This window comes from Choristoneura fumiferana, chromosome Z, assembly GCF_025370935.1.
Source record: "Choristoneura fumiferana chromosome Z, NRCan_CFum_1, whole genome shotgun sequence".
NCBI classification, from domain to species: domain Eukaryota; kingdom Metazoa; phylum Arthropoda; class Insecta; order Lepidoptera; family Tortricidae; genus Choristoneura; species Choristoneura fumiferana.
The window spans coordinates 36372672-36393600 of record NC_133472.1 but is presented as its reverse complement, the minus strand read 5'-3'; the positions used below and the strand labels follow the sequence as shown (position 1 = coordinate 36393600).

At 37.1% G+C, this 20929-nt stretch overlaps 1 protein-coding gene across 2 annotated transcripts in view; it reads left to right on the top strand.

Annotated features, from left to right (window-relative positions):
* Positions 1-16068: 16068 nt before the first annotated feature.
* Positions 16069-20929, top strand: part of LOC141436005 (carboxyl-terminal PDZ ligand of neuronal nitric oxide synthase protein-like) — a 173392-nt gene continuing 168531 nt past the window's right edge. For both annotated transcript variants that reach the window (XM_074098852.1, XM_074098844.1), the window contains exon 1: positions 16069-16367. The gene's annotated coding sequence lies outside the window, so the exon portion shown is untranslated. The remainder of the gene's footprint in view (positions 16368-20929) is intronic.

The window sequence follows — 20929 nt, the reverse complement described above, 5'->3', positions numbered from 1 at the left end:
ATAGTAGTTTATTCACCAGGGCGGTAAGGTACAAATTGCTAATCGAGCGTGATTTAAGGCCCGACACGAAGGAGAGGGCCGTTAACCACACGAGTTAAGTCCATATACTTACTTACTCTGGAGTGATATATACCTACCGCTTTATACTAAATAATATTTAGGTACAGAAGTTGTTTTTGCGTCAAAGGAATTAGATAAATACCACCAGAAAGTGAAGACGTCCCGGTTCTCAGGTTGCAGCTTACGCGCGTGTCAAAGCAAGAAAGTGTCTCGCGTTGAATTGGAATTTCAATATTTTGCAAACAATCTCGTGGGAATTCTTATAATAATTGTACATAAGTTAAGTCCCAGTAGTATGAATGGGAATAGCAAAAGTTTAAAACTATTTTATTGTTCTATGACACAGTTCAAGAAGCGTCGAATGAAGTTATGATTGACACGGACTAAAAACGGACGATGTTTGTGGCACTTCAAAGTTAATTATAATGTGTTGTCGAGCCCACTAGCCACGGCCTGGAACCCTTCCAGCTGAAAGGGTCGCGCTTTTGTGCCAGAGGGAGAGAATACATTTACTTTACTAAAGAGAATCTGTTCAATGGCGGTTGAAGCAAGAAGTATAATAATATTTTATATCGAGGGAGACGGATGAAATGCTCGAATAATGACCCCAAAGACAGCGTCAATAATAACGTAAGAAAATCCGAACGTATTTATGACTTTTGCGCAAAAACATAAACAGGTATTACATTACAAAAACACAATGTAATTCTATATCATTTACTTATCTCACATACAAAATTGACGCAGGTATCAGGGAATTTTGAACACTCGGTAAGTTTAGGTAGGTATTTTGCTTTTTGTTTGATTTTATTTTCATTTACAATTGACACTTAAAGTGTTCTATTTTATTCTATAAATTCTCATCCCTGATCAATAGTAGGCGGAGGGTTTAGTTTATATTGTTTTAGGAAGGTAACACGTGCTTGCAAAGTGTTAAATTAATGTACAGTCGAACCAATTGAATCATGACCCAGGGTGGACCTTTGTGCTACTAATGTCATGTTGACATCTCATACTTTTTTCTAGGAAATCATAGTGAAATCGATTATTAAAAGGTTCCACCCTGGGCCATGACAAAACTTGTTTTTTATTTCGCAGGTTTGCAAAAAAAGAGACATTAAGATGTATTTATTAGCTATCTAACTAGCTGTTGTAGCCGCAACAGAAATAATACACTATGTAAAATTTGTGACAGATACAGATGAATGGATGGCATAGCGACCGACATTAATAGATTCCGTTTGTCTTTTTTTAGGGTAGGGACTCTAATAATTAGCTATCGTTAATTAGAAAGAAAAAACGCTTTTTGTCGCACCCAAACCCAATGCTGATTCGTCTGCGGGTCACAATAAAACACCTGGAAGACTCATGTTTGTGGCCATTGTGCAGAAAGGTCTGGTCATTAATAAACTCTCCCCAGCCATGGCTTATCAAAATTTCGCAGTCCGCAAAGTATTTGTACTCTTTAATGACGCTTAATGTGTTTAGCCTTTTAACTTCATGATGATAAATTAAAAATGTATAAACGTTAGCGTTTGCACGGGATCGCGAGCGCACTCGTGTAATTGGATTTCTGTGAGCGCCGTTGCTGGACGTTTAGAGCCCAACTCGATGAACGAGAATTAAAAGCATACATGCATTATACGGGTCAGACCGAGGGGTGTGGACTAAACAAAGTACACATGTCACAAGGTGTAGGTACTGTAGGTGCACGGTTGTCAACTGTACAGTGTCGTCATCTCTGTCGTGGCATCCTTAATCTTATTAAGTAAACTTTTGCAAATTAGTAACGATATCTCAATGACAAAATTACTCCTTGCGTAGCTACTGTATGGAATGAACTACAGGAATGAACACATCTATACTATGTTTCAACGGCAGGCGAAAAACTTACTACTTAGTATGGACAACTTTTCGCATGTATCTCTCAACGTCATTCTAAAGCCTCAAGTTTTAGGGCTGTTTCACCATCCATTGATTAGTGTTAACTGACGGTTAAATGTGATGCCGTCTCCGTCTATTCGAACAAAACAAATAGAGACGACATCACATTTAACCGTCAGTTAACACAAATCAAAAGATGGTGAAACAGCCCCTTATTGTCTTAAATGACCACTAAATAACAGCCCATTCTTTGAAAGGTTGTACTAAGAGCAAATGATAAAACAAGTTCATCGGGGAACAGAGTATAACTTGGGACTAGTTTTAGCTTACGTTGCGGTTGCGTAGCAAGGGGAAATGGTTTTCAAGGCAAGGAACACTTCAGCATTTTACTTTCCCCTCTCAGCCTATTAGTAATTATCCACGAGTATAATTAGTCTTGCTACCTTTCTCATATAACCTGACTACGAAGCTTGAAGCTTGAAGCTTGAGGTCCCGGGTTCGATTCCCGTGTCCGGGGCAGATATTTGTATGAGAAATACGGATGTTTGTTCTCGGGTCTTGGGTGTTTAATATTTATTTTAGTATGTGTCTATCAATATAACTATATTTAATTTTATTCGTTGCTTTGTACCCATAACACAAGCTTTGCTAAGCTTACTTTGGGACTAGGTCAATTGGTGTGAATTGTCCCGTGATATTTATTTATTTATTATTTATTGTTATTTATTATAACCTGGAAAGCAAAAGATATTGTAAGCGCCGACCGGTGAACCGCGAAAATTGCGGGTACCAGTTAGCAGTAAGTGGCAAGTTTTTCTCCCTCTCTCTCTCTCTCTCTCTCTCTCTCTCTCTGTGTGTGTGTGTGTGTGTGTGTGTGCGTGCAAGGGTGCGTGCGTTCGTGTGTGTGTGTGTGTGTGTGTGTCTCTTCCGATGATGATGATGAATCGATGACTGCAAACACACAAAAATGTCTTCCCGTACGATAAAGAACAACTCAATCCCAATGGGCACAGGAATATGCTAACACAGGTAATTCATTTTCCGCCTCAACTCACTCTTTTCATGTCGGTGCCGCAGGCTAAGTTCTCTGTAAATGTAGATAAGATAAAAGTACAAACATTGGAACATAGAACCTCCTCCTTTTTTGAAGTCCGTTAAAAATAGGTAATTTTGATTAACTAACAAAAGAATGAATAGGTACGTATCCAATATCTATCCATCTATCTAATATCTTTTAACGAGCAGTTCTTGTATATATGTATAATATTTTTCGGGGATCTCGGAAACGGCTCCAACGATTTCGATGAAATTTGGTATGTAGGCGTTTTCGGGGATGAAAAATCGATCTAGCCTGGTCTTATCAATAGGAAAACGCTTATTATCGAGTTTTAGCCCGAGCAAAGCTCGGTCGCCAGGTACTTTTTGATAAATACTCGTAACTATACTACTTATTGTTCTCTCGATTTATGTTGCATGAAGAACACAAATGTAAAAGTACACGCCTACTGACTTAGTAGTTGCGATTTGTGGATTTACTTATAATTCTTGTATTCTTATTTACAATTTGTAATCCTATATTTTTTTTATTAATCCTTACTAAAATATACATTGCGAAAGTTATTTTGTTTGTCTATCTCTCTATCTATTACCTCTTCACGCTACCTCTGAACCGACCCTGATGAAATTTGAGGAGATAGTAAAATACCTTAATAAGACATAGGATAGTGTTCATCCCGGAAAATTCCATAGCTCTCGCGGGGGGATTTTACAAAATTCCCCTGGGAATTCCCAAAATTTTGATCGTGGTCTTCAATGAGGTTGTGTTACGAACAACTGTACAAAATTTCATGACTTAACTTAGCGGTTGTTATTTCGAGATTTTATCCCTATCCCGTAAGAATATCGGGATAAAAAGTAGCCTATGTGTTATTCCAGATGTCCAGCTACCTACATACTAAATTTCATCCACATCCGTCCAGCCGTTTCAGCGTGATGGAGTAACAAACACACACAGACACACAAAATTTCCAATTTATAACATTAGTAGTATAACAACAGCAAAGTATGAAAATGTTTAGTTAGTTTATCCGTCTCCTACATTTTCTTGTTGGTCCGTGCAGTTCCCATTGTCAGTAAAGTTCGGTCCCCAGTGGCCCATAGGAAGCGTCGATGTGCTACGCGCGGCTACGCCGTAGTCGTAGCACTCGACTTGTTTGCTATGTTATCGTATTTAATTGAGACAACTGAGTCCTATTGTACCTAACTTAAATAATGACAACGTAAAGATATGCCTCTTTATTTTTTTCATAAAAATTACACAAGTTCTTTTAGTTTAATGTTGAAAGTAAGACGTTTAACTCAGCATTCCCAATTTAGTGCCATATCTTTAAATGTAACCATTAACCAACAAACATTTATTAAATGACGTTACGTAAACGCCAATGTAAAGTTTTTTTTTACTTTTCCAGCCAGAAAATTCAATTTCTTTCAATTTCTTTGTATTTTCTGGCTGGAAATAAAGTTCAATTTAAGAAGAAGGGTATCCATAAGACTAGCTGAATTAAAAAGATTCTGACGATAGAGAACCTCCTCCTTTTTTAAGTTGGTTAAAATCATTTAATTCTATTAATTATAACAAAATATATATTTACACATTTTTAGATCATAATTCCTATTTAAACTGGTGTATTAAAGTAGAGAAGGAAATTTAAGTTAAGCAGGCGGGAAATTTTGGGCACGAATTATGCTAGAAGATGGTCAGAATTATGATAAGGTAAAATTTCACATTACTTTTCAGTTGTAATCTTCGGATACCATAAGTAAACAGTTCTTAAAAGTTCAACTGCATAGATTTTTTTAATACTTTTTTCAATATACGCTTCATCCCCGATGTAATTTAAAATTCAAAGGGTTTCCAATCTACATAGTTGGTAATCTTGCGGCGCTGACTGTGAGACAAGCTAAAGGCGGGAAGCTCTGCTGCAGCTGTCATTACTATGCTAATAGAGCTTGAGCACGTAGCGGAGTGAGCACTGAGCATTTGCAGCGATTTCACGATGAGCAACTAATTAAGATGTTTTATCAACTGAGGCTGAAGTATTTATATGCTACGTTGAACAGTGATGCACTGAACAAAAAGTTAAGATATGATAAGTATCATATTTTAACACCTTTACTGACACAACAAAGCGATCTAATACGACTCTACTCCTAGGACGGTAGGACGTGTTAGATATTTTTGCACGCTCCGCTGTGGCAGATATTAATCCAAGTGTCTTTACATCATTCATGTCAATCAATATAAGTAAATAAATGCTCAATTTCAGTTTTTTGTGTCGAACTAATACGTTAATTCACAAGGGACGAGGTGGAATTTTCTTACTCAAAGAATGCACGATTGAGTTTTTCACAGCTCACAAAAGTTTAATAAATCAATTTAAAGTTAAGATTGCCTACCGCTCTAGCGCCGAATTTTCGCCTCTTGTCTTAATAAATCCTATGGCGGAAATTTTTCGTTGTATAATTCTTTGCGACGTAAACAAGATCTTTCAGAAGAACATCAGTTGAAAAATTACAAACAATTTTAGGAACCCGGCAAAGCTTTGATCTGCAAGAGGGCGAGTGTATAATTAAACGGACAAAGGTCACGAGCAGTCTGCGGTCAGCCGGCTACTTACCACCTCGCTTCCTTTCGCATGCAACACGCTACTTACCTTACGAGCGCCTCTCTGTCTGCTTAAATTACGACTTTACTATACACTAGCTGTTGCCCGCAACTTTGCTAGCTTTCCTTGGTAACTTTACCGGTTTTAGGATTAAAATATGGCTTATATAACTCGCTGATGCTTAATTTCTACACACACGCACACACACACACACACACACACACACACACACACACACACACACACACACAACATCACGCCTGTATTCCCAAATGGGGTAGGCAGAGCACACGAAACGTTACGACTTCGGAGCCACTTTTATCAATTTTATGTAATATCTACAGGTGAAAGATTTTTTAAAAAAGGTTAGTAAGTAGTTTCTCTTCTTCTCATCTTTTCTTCAACCTTGATCTACCCAATGCTGAGTAAAGGTCTCTTCTATTTTAGATCATTCTGTGCGGTCCTGAGTTTTCCGCATCCAGTAAGTAAGTAGTTTATTTAGTTTAATTTGAAAACTTATTTACTTACTTGTTGGAAATTGCCTTTACCTTTTCTATTTTTTTATAGTTGGTAATTGGGTAGTGTTCAGTCAGTTAGATTATCGGAATATAAAGGGGCTGTTTCATCACTCATTGATTAATTTTATTTGATGGATAAATGTGATACCGTCTCCGTCTATTCGAACAAAACTAACAGAAACAGCATCACATTTATCCATGAGATAAATTTAATTAATAGATGGTGAAATAGGGGGTTAGATACGTATTATAATTTTGGCTATTAAACAAAACACTACAACGATAAAGTACTTCAATTGTGGGGGCCCATGACGACACGCCTAAGTAAAAAGTGTATCAAGGCAAAACGTCACATGGAACTTTAGTAAACTATTATATTAATATTTTTTTTAATGTCTAAAAAATAAACATTTCCATTATTGAAGCTAATTGACGGACTATATAATAAAGGTTTCTTTACAGTCGAAATATCGCTAGATGGCGTTAGCATCGAGAGGTTCGTTTGACGTTACAGTACAGCTTGTGATTATCTCATACGAACGTGACGAAAATATCAAAGATATCAAATACACCTCATGATACTGGCGCCAATAAGCCTGTCACGGAAACCCTCATAATTTAAACTGCTAGCCAATTCCCAAAACTTACATCATGATCTTATTAATATTTAATGAACAAGCGTCATGCAAAGTCTCCTGTCTCTAAATTTTAGCCGTGGAGATCGGATTTTACGCTTCACGTATATAAATTTATAGTTTTTTTATGGTAACATGCACTCTTCCGCGCTACGGTTTTCACATTATAGGCAGATAGGGCTACGTTATTTTGAGGTAACAAGTTTCAAGAATTCTATATAAAGTTTCTTATTTTTTGCCTGTGGGTACAGTCGTACCTATGAAGCTTATTATAGCGTTTTGTGTCATTTTTGTCGCCTGCATTTTCAGCAATTTGAAGATTTGTGGTTGTTTTTTTTATTTGAATAAATCTCGCAAAAAAAAAAGTTAAAAATAATTATGGCATCGTATCTAGGATAGCCTGTGGAGTATGTACACCAAATTTGTGTCATTTTCGTCCAGTCCAAACTGTTATAGGGTCAGTATGTAAAAACGGTGTGGAAAAAAATTACAGTTTATGAAATATTTATTTCCTATTTCAGATTACTTACATACGCATAAATATCTATAAATATCGTGGATGAATTTGACACAAAATATTTTGGATAACAGATATCAGTATTTTAAAATGTCTGACATCTTTTTAACAAACTGTAATATTTTTTTAGAGTTAGTTGGGCGACATGTTATGTACTGGTTAAAAATCAGGATTCCCGTGGATGGATATGACACAAAATGCGCCTATGTACATCAGTTACTGCTCAGATATTAATAAGAAAGTAAAATTTTCGTCTTTAATTTTTTTTTCGTCCTATACTAATGGAAAACACTAATACCTAAATTTCTACTTATGCAGGCACCCAAAATGGAACAATTTTTTGTATTAGGTTGGGCAAATGCTCCGGAAGCTATATGCGAAAAAGAAACAACATTAATATTTTTGAAGCCTCAAAACCTGCATACTTTATCCTGCACAGGTGTATACTTACCGGTAACTTCTCCATCCACGTGTTAAAAGCATTCAGATAAGAATAGGTACGAACATACAGAATAACGGTAAAAGGTAAGTTCGCGGCTTTGGCGCTGTAATAAGCATTTTTGTCCGCATCGAGGTAGTGGATTAAAAGCTTTTACACTCGCATACCTGGTTTTTACAAATGTCGGCGGCCAATCGTTAAATCCGCCAGATCACGAAATTCCATGAATTGGCTAAGGGACATGCGCCATATCGTTGAAAACTCACCGTTTAACGATTTGCCCAGTGACGTTTAGGCAGATCATTAAATTTCTAGGCATATCATGAAATGCCGCCGTTTCATGATTTGACCAGTTTAGGCAGATCATGAAATTCCTAGGCATATCATGAAACGCCGCCATATCGTTTCTGGCACTTCGCCGGCCGCTGCCGCGGCACGCTCGCTTCGCTCGCTCAGCTCGTGCGTTGTGGTCATAATTCATACTAACCAGTAACCACCCCTCGCTTCGCTCGTCGTGCCTAAATTTTTCTTTTTTCGACATATCACGATGTGCCCGGTATAGAGCTAGGAATATCGACGAATGCATTGCTCAAATCGATCTGCCGTATTGTTTCTCAAGCACATCGTGATATGCCTGGCCAACGTTTAGGCATATCATGAAACGGCGCCATTTCACAATATGCCTAGGAATTTCGGGAATTTCGACCGGCGACAAACATAAGTCAAAAATTGAATCTTGTAGCACCGTAAAAACGTTTACATTAAATTATGATTTAGGTACTTGCATTGCACCGTCTGTAAAATTTTCTGTTTTGCCTAAATCTTTATCAGCGGAGAACTCATACCATTGTGAAACAGAGCACAAGAAAATGGAGGAAATGCTTTTGAAGGCCGGAAACATTCTATTCCAGCGGGCTTATTACTTAGAAACGCAATTTTATTACTCTAACATAATTAGGTTATTACCACCCTGTTGATGTTTATATTAACTGCTGCCTCCGCCACGATGAATGTGTTGGTATTGTGTAACAAAAGGGTTATCAAACGCCCTAGTACGGCATTTGATTAAACAAATTTGGGCTTCTGTTGTTATTTTATAATGAAGTGTGCTAGTAACTTGCGACTATAAGGGTTCTGAGGGTTACCACTGCGACTCGGAGAGTAACAAAGACAGAACTATTACCTCATACAAGTATCCCTTTTCCCAAAAATTAACGAAACGACCAGATGCTTGCAGTAGAGCCCACTACCCACAAAGTTTGCGCATAAATTAAACATTGGAGATGTCTGCACCCCGACGAAAGGGAGGAATCCCAAATTGCTTAACAGTGACTTTGGAGCGTTCAGTTATTAGGGGCATGGGTTTGCGAAGTTTTCATGCGAGTTTATTTTGAGATACTTAATTGTTAAAACAACTCCCACAACCTGCCTTCAAAGATTAAGGTGCTTGGTTCGATCCCCGATCGGGGCAGATTATTTGTATGCACAAAACGAATGTTTGGGTTTGAGTCTTTTAATCACGTCTTCATCTCGACTTATATACGTCACACTACAGGGCACAGGCTTCCTCAGAATGAGAGGGCTTGGGCCGTAGTTCAAACGCGGGCCGAGTGCAAATTGACAACTTCACATACACACAATTGATTCTTTTCGCAGGTGTGTCCAGGTTTCCTCACGATATTTCCTTCACCATAAAGCTCACGGTTAAACTGATCACGCTTAATTTCGTTTTTATTTTATTTTTTATTATTACGAATCATATTTTCTAACATAGGTATGTAGCAGGAAAGCCACTCAGCACAGAACAGCCATGTTCCATATTTACACCACTATTAAAAACCATAGATAGTGTTTGGACTTATTACAAAGCGCAATACTTACAGGTCGTCTAAACTGTAAAGTGATGTCTTGAGCAGCCCCCTCCGTAATGAGCACCGTCGGGAATGTCCGGGCTTCAAAAGTATGCGCCTCCTTTCTCCCAAGATGTAAATTGACTCGGGCCTATTTAACTTGAGAAAATAGTTAGATCAAATATGAACTCAAATTTCTCATAAATTTACTAAAGTATCGTCAAGAAATGCGGAAAATAGGTGCGACAAGTTCGAATTGAAGAATTGTGGGATGTTAATTCTCTACACAAAATACACAGACGTATAAAACAAAGTCGCTTTCCGCCGCCTATCTGTAATGTATGTAGTAAGCTTTGAAACCACATAACGGATTTTAATGACGTTATCATCAATAAATAGAGTCATAAGTCTAAAGGACAATTTAATATTATTTCGTTTAACTTGTTGTTGTTTAACTCACAGTGTATTTAAGTATGAAATATGGAATCCCACAGGCTACATTTTAGCCAAATTTAGATTTAGATTTTAGGTTTAATCACATATTTATGTCTCCTAGGTAAGTATATAGGTAGAGTCATTCACGATGACGCGTGCCGTGGTTCTTATTACAATGTCATTAATGGCTAATTTTGACAAAATCACGCATCTTCGTGGATGGCATTAGGTATAGCTGTTTATGAGATTAGAAAAAGACTTGAGCAGTGTAGTTTTGTGTAGCAAGTAAATCGTCGGGATAGTACAAATCCATGGAAATAGGATTGGAAGATTCCGCGTGTTGACTTTTTACTCCAAATTCTTTAAAATAAAACAAATAATATGAAGTTAAAACCATCTCCGGTTAATACATAATTCAGATTACGTATTTAAAGTTTGGTAATTAAACAGATTTGCACTATACCCGACGATATACAGATTTATAACACTTCCTAATCGTATTCAAAATCGCACCTCGGTTTAAGTTTTTTTTTACGATATTAATTAGATTTTACCCAAATTTTAAAACGAACTTGGAAATTGATAACAATTTTAAAAAGTCATCATCATCCCAGCCTATATACGTCCCATTGCTGGGCACAGGCCTCTTCTCAGAACAAGAGGGCTTGGGCCGTAGTTCTCACGCGGGGCCAGTGCGGATTGGGAACTTCATACGCATCATTGAATTGCTTCGCAGGTTTGTACAGGTTTCCTCACAATGTTTTTCCTTCACCACAAAGCTCGTGGTAAATTTCAAATGTAATTCCGCACATGAATTGCGAAAAAGCCATAACTTATATTTTTATTTATAAATTAGAGATACGAAGTAATATTTCCTTGTTCGTAGAGAAGAAACTGACATGGTATTTAGGAACGCTAAGATCACTTTACGATGGAAGATAAAGTTTCACAACGACATCGAATCTTGCAAAGCGCACCCAATTAAATAACTTCATAAATTCCTGTTAGATGAGGCGTTCCGTTTGGAAGAATATTATATTCTTAGCATCTGTTGCGCAATTTTCGACTTTTTTATATCTCTGTGGCTTAATTGCGTAGACTTTCCATTGAGTGTACATTTAAATTGTTGAATCAAAACTTATAGGTGTATGCATACTATAGACAAAAGAGGCAACCTAGCGTGGCAACATTTCCTTCATGGGTAGGTACTAGAGACACTTTTCAAGATTATTTCTGTAAGGCAGAGGTCTGAAGAATAAGAGCGAAAGCGTGTATACTTCAGTTGATTTCACTTCAGCTGAAATTAAAGCGGGATCAGTGGATTTTGAAATTGCGGTCGTTCTTTGTTAGTCGCGGTACGAACGTGAAAACGGTCCCGAAAAGGAAACTCCGATGTCATTCCCTGCGGCCGGCTAATGGTGGACGGACCACAATACAACAATGCGCTACGTGATTCCTTCTGATCCTGATTGTACCTATGCACGCCATCGTAGCATCTCTTGTGATAACAAAAACGTTTTAAATCCTACAGCTCCCATTACAATTGCTGACACGTCTCTTTCTCTTTATTTGTCGCGAGTAAGTTAATAAAAGTCAATTTACGAGATACTCAGACGACATCAAATATTTAACATCACTTTGTACTTTTGTAAAATCAAGTGTTCGGGCTAAACGGCTGTCTCTGTCACGTGACTTTTTCAGAATCTGTCAAGTTGTATGACGCTTTTATTTGGGAAATTTCATTAAAATTCCAAAACCATGGCGAGCGGTGTCGAGTCTAATATCAGAAGCGGAACTCAGGCAGTTTTTTTTTCAGACTGCCGGTAATACTCCTACTGTGTGGATGTTCAGACATTTTATTAGCGAGAGCATGGAACAGCATAACAATGTAGTAATACCCTCGTAATATAATACGAGTATGCACGCAGCCGTTTACAATAACATGAAGATGAAGTAAGATTTTTTTTTTAAGAATTCAACGATATCACGTATTGTCAGTTTAGTCGCTAAAATGATAGTACTTGATTGCTTAGAGAGATAACATGATAGAGTTGAGCGGCAAAAAATCCTGGCCCTCAAATCTATTTATTCAGTAATAGGTAATTTTGTATGTAGAGTGGGCCAAATTTTGTGCCACAGAGTACATATATTTTTACTAAACTAAAAATATATTATACTATTTTCGCACCAGAAATGAAACGAACGAAATAAGATACTAACTAGCGCACACTATATAGGAACTCTATATCTTGTAGGAAGGACACATTTTTTTACTCGTAAACTTAAAGTGGACACGTATGAGTTTCTCTTCTGAGGGTTTCAGACTAGTTGATCAAAGTTAATTTCAGTCAAGGCAGGGAGGCATTTAAATACGATTAAAACAAGGAGGTTAGTTAAACTCATGTGTACCTATTCTGTTGATCTCTCTCAGAATGGCAAATGCCAAAATTTGATAAACTAAATTGACTGATACCATAAGTTTTTTTTAATATGGCTCTGTCCATCGGAGGATAATTATTTTGCCAGTGCCTTTGTCTAGTGAAATTTGGCTTGGTAATGGTGAATAAACTATGAAAACGCGCCTGATATCTAAAATAAAATTGGGCGGATAGATTGACAGTACCTAAATTTAAAGTTAACGTCATTTTATTTCAGACAAAGAATTTCTTTGATCTTTTTCTTAAATAATTTCATGTACAGTTTTATAAAAGTGACAACACATTTAAGCAATGTTGTGTGTGAATAAAATTTACGCATACAACAGCGTTCATGAGGACGCTTCAGCGTCGACTGAAGGCAGGCGAAATAAAATGGGTATAATTTTATTGATCACCTAATAAATGCATTTTCGGCGACCTAATAAATAATATTTAATATGTTTCTAAAATAGAAGATCTGTCACGTAAATTGAATCACCAATTAAAACGGTTACAAATATTATTTAAAAATTACTCGAAAATAATTTTGATCATCAAATAATTATATTGGGTTCTAAAATAACAGATGTGTCACTAAAACTGAATCATCAAACAACTCGTAGAAATGGCTGCTAAAAATTAATTATAATCACTGGAAAAAGATCATCAAATAATTGAACTGAAATTTGACGATAATGATATAAAATGAATGAAATAATAATAATATCCTCTCACAAATTACACCACTCGACCCAGCCCCAAACTTAGCAAAGTTTGCTCTATGGGTGCTAAACAATGGGTACATAGAATACATACATATACATACATACTGACATTTTATTTTTATTTTTATTTTTTATTATTATTTGCATGAGATGTTATGTTAAGGACTTTATTATAGGAAATTTAAACTTGTACGCCTGTATTTAGGTAGAAAGTGGAGATTCGGAATAGTTTTAAGATCATTTATGTACACCTGCTTTCAACAAATAAATTATTATTATTATATAGTGTGGACAAAAAAGTTCCATTAAGTCCATAAGTTGGCTCATTTCACTTCAAAGAGACATTCCTTAATTTTTAAAAAGAAACAAAACTGCATTCAAACATTTTCTAATACTCGCTTGCCTCGCCCGGGACTCGAACCAACTAAAATTAATAAAAATAAAAAAAAAAGTAAGAATCGTCTTGCCATTGAAAATACAAACTGAAACAAACAACAAAAAATAACAAACAAATAAGTAACAAAATTTGGAGTTGAAATAAAAAACACAAAAAGACTCCAAAAACCAATCTTAATCATCTTGCCAGTCTTGCAGCCATCATCACGTAAACCTTGTCGCGATCCCCCTACCATCGAATAGCGAACCCCTAGGGGTTCGCGTACCCGACTTTGAGAAACCCTGATTTAGGATACAGGTTTACATTAATCTCATACTTAGAGACAGTTTTGATTAATATGTTGACTAATATATTTCTTAGGGATAGATATTATAATTAGGGTATCGCAGTTTAGTGACAAATCTAAATTTAAGTGACAGAAAATATAGTCTAAATATAGGCTATAAAATATAGCCTCGTGACATAATTCGACTTTAAAAACCCCTATCATGTGACGACAATAAACCTATATGAAATAATCTTTTGTTGTAAGGATACATAAATATCCGAGGTATGAGGAGAATTTGAATTTTATCTAAATCGGTTCAACGATTAACTATGGTTGATGTGTTTGTTTTAAGCAAAAAAGTTATCTGTAAGTAAGTACCTTCCTATCGACATTGTGTAACATTGAGGTTAATAATCCTTCTAACATTATAAATGCGAAAGTTTGTGAGTGGGTGAGTATGTTTGTTACTCCTTCACGCTGAAACGGCTGAACGGATTTGGATGAAATTTGGTATGTTGACATAGCTGGACATCTGGAATAAAACATAGGCTACTTTATATCCCGATGTTCCCACGGAATAAGGATAAAAACACGAAATAACAACCGCTTTAAATTTGGGATGGTTGTTTTTAACGACGTTGCACAGTGAAAACTACGATGTAATTTTTGGGAATTCCCACGGAAATTTCGTAAAATCCCAGAATCTCAATTCAACTGCTGTACTTATTTAATAATTTACACGTGCGAAATGATGAATATTTATTTTATAACTAGCATGCTTGCTTGCATTATTTTTTACACCTTTGGGAGTATGCATGCTTAATCTGTTGTTTGCATGCTTGCTTGCATGCTTGGTTGTATGCTTGCTTGCATGCTCGAATGCTGCCTTTAATGCATGATTGCTTGCACTATTTCTTGCATAATTAGATGCTTGCTTACATGCTGACTTGCGTGCTTGCCTAATTGCTTTGAAATGTTTATGGTTCACGCGAGCGAAACCGCGGATAAAAGCTAGTAGTACATATCGAAATGGTTTTCTTCTCCTAATTGTCGTCAAAATTGTATGGAAGGCGACTCGATTATTTTTTATACAGACCATAAATAGATATGTATACAAAGGATTTATTACATTTATTTACTTGTAGACCAAAGGCCGTATTCTGTAACGCGCTGACGTTCGTGCTTGCTTACACCATCTCTCTCTATCTACCCACATCTTAAACCATGTGTCAGAAAGAAGTGATGAAAACGATTGTGATTCCAAGTGTGTAAGTCATAAGACCTCAGGTCATAGCCAGTGGTTAGGTCATCAATTAAAACATCACCATTCTTAGAACAACACTTTAGTTAGCTGTCAATAGCGAGCCAATCTGCGCTCATCGATAGATTCTAGGTATCGATGTAGATTTAAGGAAGCTCATAGCAATTAATGGTTCATAGGAATCCATACTAATATTATAAATGCGAAAGTGTGTTTGTGTGTTTGTCCGTCTTTCACGCCGTAACGGAGCGACGGACCGACGTGATTTTTGGCATAGATATAGTTTATGGGCCCGAGAGTGACATAGGCTACTTTTTATCCCGGAAAAATGCACAGTTCCTGAGGGAACAGCGCGCGATAACTGAATACCACGTGGGCGGAGCCGCGGGCAAAAGCTAGTTAATAATTATAATTCCAAAAATAATGTTCCATGCCTATATGCACGTTAGTACATCGTAGAGTACTGTGACATATAGCACGGCCCGGCCGTAGGTATCACCTGTTGATCATTTATGCGCGTGACTCACCGGAACTCTTAATGACCTAAAGAGATAATTATATCCGTTGTTAAGCTTTAAACTTTACCTTTTCATTTAGAACAGTTTGTGAACCCCTAGGTTAAATTACATGGAGGGTCGTCGCTTTCCGGTACCGCCATAGTCAAGAGAGATAATTGGTTCAACTTAAACTATTTATTTGACTAAATAAACTCTTTGGGGAATGTAGGGTTGTTATATTTATGAAGGTGTCCCGAGCGTCCTAAAGTTGAAGTTATAAAGCTTCAGTTATTCGAAGCGTGCGTCGAGCTTTGATGTACCGTGCCGGCGTTGTTGTTTCCGAACACCATCCTACGGGAGCTGTTTGTCTATGATGAAACAATGACGCCATGGTGTTATGGAGGAGCGAAGGCTTCACCCGCGAGCGACGTTGCCGCTCCGGCCGCCGGCTGGCTGCGCTCGGCGCTCGCTCGCTGCGGGACGGGCGAGCCGGCACGACACCCGTCATATCGCGCGCTACCTTCCTCCGGGCGGCCGTGCCCCGTTTCCGCCGCGCGACGCTCCAACAAACTTAAACTCGCTTTCCGCCGCTCCAAACCTGTTTACAACCAAAAAAACTTCATTACAACGTAACTGCAGGCCGAGATTCACTTCCTAATGGCCAGTACTCAAGTCCTCTGTGCAATTGAAACTCGGTTTCAGTGATAACTTTGATAAACTTTAACAAAGTTTAATCGTAGTAATTTGTGTTGTTGTGTAAGCTTGGCAGTCATGACTGGGCGAAGCTCGCGTTAAACCGGTAAGTAAAACGGACTTTACTTGAATGGTATCTATTTTTAATGCGTTTATGTAGGATGTAGACATGCACGATGCGTTTGGGTCAGTGTCGATGGCGAGCGGCGAGTCGAGTGTTCTGCGAAGTGACGAGTTTAATGCTAATCAGTCGATGACTAGTCAATGTCCAGGCGTGTGAGTGTTTGGTCTGTTTGTATTTTACTGTCGGAGTGCGTTCAGTGCGCGACGAGGGCAGCGGTCGAGTTGCATTCCCGATGCGTCGGCGCCCAGCGCCCAGCAAAGGGGCTATCGCCGGATCAACAAAGACCTTATATTTAATACTATCATTTCTACGAAGCGGCTTACCAGCGGACACTAACAAAGCTATTGTCACTGCGTTATCGGACTCGGTATCGTCTTACTATGATTGTCTCATGTTTTGAAATAAGAAGCGCTTTAGATGCAGTTGCAGCTGAGTTTCAAGAACTGTAAATAAACTTTTGCTTGAATGGCCGCTGTTATTGGCCTCGAACAAATTAGTGGTCATTTACGAGCAGTTGGCGGGGCTGTAACTAGTTAAACAAGTTTCTACGAGTGTTCAGCATGTTCGGCTCAGCTTTTCTGTTGCATTCATTGTACTTTTGATTTTGCTAGTTGTTTAAACAAATGCCAAGCGATTAATTGTAGTTTTTATTTTATTTTAGGCCGTGTCAATAAATAATTTCATTAATTAGTTATACCTATACAATAATGCTATATTTTGTAGGTACCTAGCTACGTGCCTACATCGTACAAGTAAATTTGTTCCAAAATATACCTACATCTACCCCATAACTAAAAATTTAGTCCATCTTGTTTTGATTACAAACTGAACTAAATAGGTAGGTCAACTATCTACCTACATAATGTCACAAAGTTAACTTGGTTGGACTTAGTGTAGGTTTTTTCGTCACACACAACTTTTTTAATCAGGTACAAATAAGTTTATTGACACGAGAGACAGATCTTATTAGAGATTTAGAGATTCGCTAAGCTATTGTTCTAATTAGGCCTAACGAATATATTTCATATATGGTACGGAATATGATATCAAATGACTCATACAAAAGGCGAAGGTGAGTATTCAAGTCCCTCTCTTCGTAAAAGGAATCAACTTTGTGTCATCTCAGAATGATGAGTTAGTTAAGAAAATATTTCGAATGATCATCAATATCAGTAGCGTGGAATCGACTTTTTAGGCAATCCGAACAGTGATAAAAGTTAGGTGTATTGGATGCAACACTGCCTTACTTGCTTTGTTATCTTTGACTGTCAATAATTTGCTAATTGATCCGAACTGTTATGGAGCTACGCCACTGATGCAAATAAAGATTATTATTAATTATTATTTAAATACCTATAATTATTATTATTTAAAACTGAATATTATTCAAATAAAGATTATTATGAATTATTTTTTTACTAATACCTACCACCATTATGTTTGTCCAAAATTTGATGTAATATGTTAGTCATAGTTTTGGAATAAAGTATTAACACCTTATTTTTAAAGGCATGCAGTTTGACCTGTGCCCTATTTCACGAAGCTACAAGTTACAATTTACAGGTGGTAGTCTTTGTTTATCCTTTAACAGTATGCATTGAAAAATAAAATACTTGACACCTGCGAAAAGCGACATGCTACTTTTACCCCCTTCGTAACATCAGTTGACGGAGTTTTTACACCACAGATATCGGCCTTCATGACATGAAACACCTCGGCGAAACCATCGCTGACCGTTGGGATAAATCCTTAAGTGTAATAATGGGCTGGCTTAGATCAAGAATCATAATGTCTATTATACGAGCCACAATTATGTGCATTCGAGGCACACGTCATAAATTCCGATCCATCCGATGGACTGACCCAAGACCAGCAGTGCAATGCCTGACCAGCTATTAAATAGTTTTGAAAAAAAATGTCTTTAATGTTTTCTCATAAGTATCTATGTTATATGTATCTAATGTTTGTCAATTGTGTTTGTTTACTTATTTTGTACAATAATAAGTTTGTCGGTATGCATTGAAAAAATACAACCATTGGAACATAGAACCTCCTCCTTTTTTGAAGTCGGTTAAAAAGAGACTACCGCTTGAACCTAAATTGTAGCTTTTAGATTTGTGAAATGGGCCACTGGACTCGAATTCTCAGTGTTATCGAAGTCTTTATTGGTTTGATTCCTATTCATTAAATTTACCACACAAACTTACTGTAGTGTAGATATCACGCAGATATTGATGTCGATGTTTGCAAAAATCGTCACCTTATCAGTTTAATTTCTGTTATTTATTTTATTTTCTGTTATTTATTGTTGCACTATTTATGGTAGTTAATAATCGCATTCGCCAATTAGTAATGTCATAGGAAGAAACTGGTGTCTAAGACATAGGCTCAGCCTAGTTTAGACACCAGGGTGTCGTATATATTTAGACTAATCACCCTACATCTCATGTTATAACTATTAACAATGTAACTTTTTGTCAATAAACATTATTATTATTATTATTAATTTTGTCATTAATGATGGCATAGGTACTCGTACTAATTACTTAAAATACTTACTTTCGTATCCTGCACTTTATTTTAGTTTAAACACTTTTACATCATTATAAATGAATTCGATTATTTTGATCTTGACTAGCCTATGCTGATGCTGAGTCAGCGACCGTTTCACTTTCGCGGGGACACACAACATTGTGTATATTGTATTTAATATTTTCATGTGTTTTTCTGTATTTTTTTTTAATTATTTTATTTGTGTTAATTTTGCTGTATATGTGTGTCTTTTGAGTAAGTGAATAAATGTCTTCTTTCTTTCTTTCTTTCTTTCTTTCTTCCTATTTTGGGTAGGATATTAAGATTAAATAAATAATATTTATGTACTCGTAAATGTACAGTCAGTGTGTGTATGCTTTGCGGTGAAGGTAAACATCGTGAGGAAACCTGCACAAACCTGCGAAGCAATTCAATGGTGCGTGTGAAGTTCCCAATCCGCACTGGGCCCGCGTGGGAACTATGGCCCAAGCCCTCTTGTTCTGAGAGGAGGCCTGTGCCCAGCAGTGGGACGTATATAGGCTGGGATGAAATGTACAGTCCACACACAAGCAACTAGTATGGGAATATAATGGTTCTTCTCTTATCGGTTTTCTACTGATATACTTGTACAGAGTCTGAAAGGAGTTTTAATTATCCAATCTCAGGAATATGATGACTAGGTCTGTCCATAGTTACTCTCGAGACCGAGGGAGGTGACTCATAAATTAAATATTTACTTACGAACAGTATTAGTATGCGAGCGGCTTTAAAAATGTTGAGTACTTTACACGTTTCAGATCCTACGGCATTGATTTGAAAATACGTAACGTTAATTTACAGTCTACTCGTACAAATGACTTTCAAATTTTTATTTAAATGAAGAAATCAAGAATAGAATAAAACGTTGAACAAAGAATAAACAAATGAGATTAAAGGAAAATAGAAATTAAATAGATAAAACCCAAATAAAACTTAACTAGAAATTGGTCGAAGTGTAGGTACCTTACCTACCTAGTTTCCAGGAGTGCGGCATTTTCACGTTGGATGGTCGGCACTGCAGGGCTACTACGAAACTCGAAACTCGAAGTTCGTATCGTACCGTCCCTCTCACTCTCGTATTAAATAAATAGTATAAGTGTCAGAGGGACCGCACGACACGAACTTCCGAGTTTCGAGTTTCGTAGTAGCCCTGCTGGTTGAAATAGCTGCTTGCCTGCACGAAAATATTACTTACATACAGTTAACCATTTTGAGCTTCGAACATTGAATAACTTTTTTTTTTCATTTGTCATTCTGAATAATAACTTCGACAAATGTCACATAGTGACACACTACACTAAACCAGTATGTTATGTCATAGCTTCAAAAACCATTTATAAAATTCAATGTATTTAACTTACTGCAGCACTACTTTTATACCTATGTAAACTCTTCCGACAAAATAATCGAGGAAGCGTTGTTGCCTCTACCTTTACAGAAGAGGCCAGGTCAAGCCCTCTTCAAAAATCGCGTCAAATGGTGTTGTCTTACCCTCGAAAAATCGCCCAAGAAACAACAGAAGTAGTACAATGTGTTGCAAATAACTAAATCAACTTTCTCCCTCATCGCTGAATTAATAATGAATTTAGGGTAAGGCCATAATTTTCCTTATCGCTTATTTGTCGGGACAATGTTAAATTAATAGCGTAGCCGTAGGCACTTGGAGATTTAGTAGTAAGTGGCCTGATACTGACAACACAAGAAATGTAAATGACCCAAGAGATGAAACTACAGTGCTTTGAACCATTTCTAATTACTGTAACGATAATTATACAGGAGTACGGTTACCTCCCATCTGTATTTATTCAGACATAGCTTGGTAATCTGTCCATATTTTGGGCAATATTGAAACGACAAAAAAATTAAATATTTGTGCATTGTTAATTAGAGACAGGCCGAAGGCTCGTTTTCGACCAGCTTCGGCCACAGTATCTCCGAAATTGAATGTTCATGAAGTGTGACACGTTGAACGA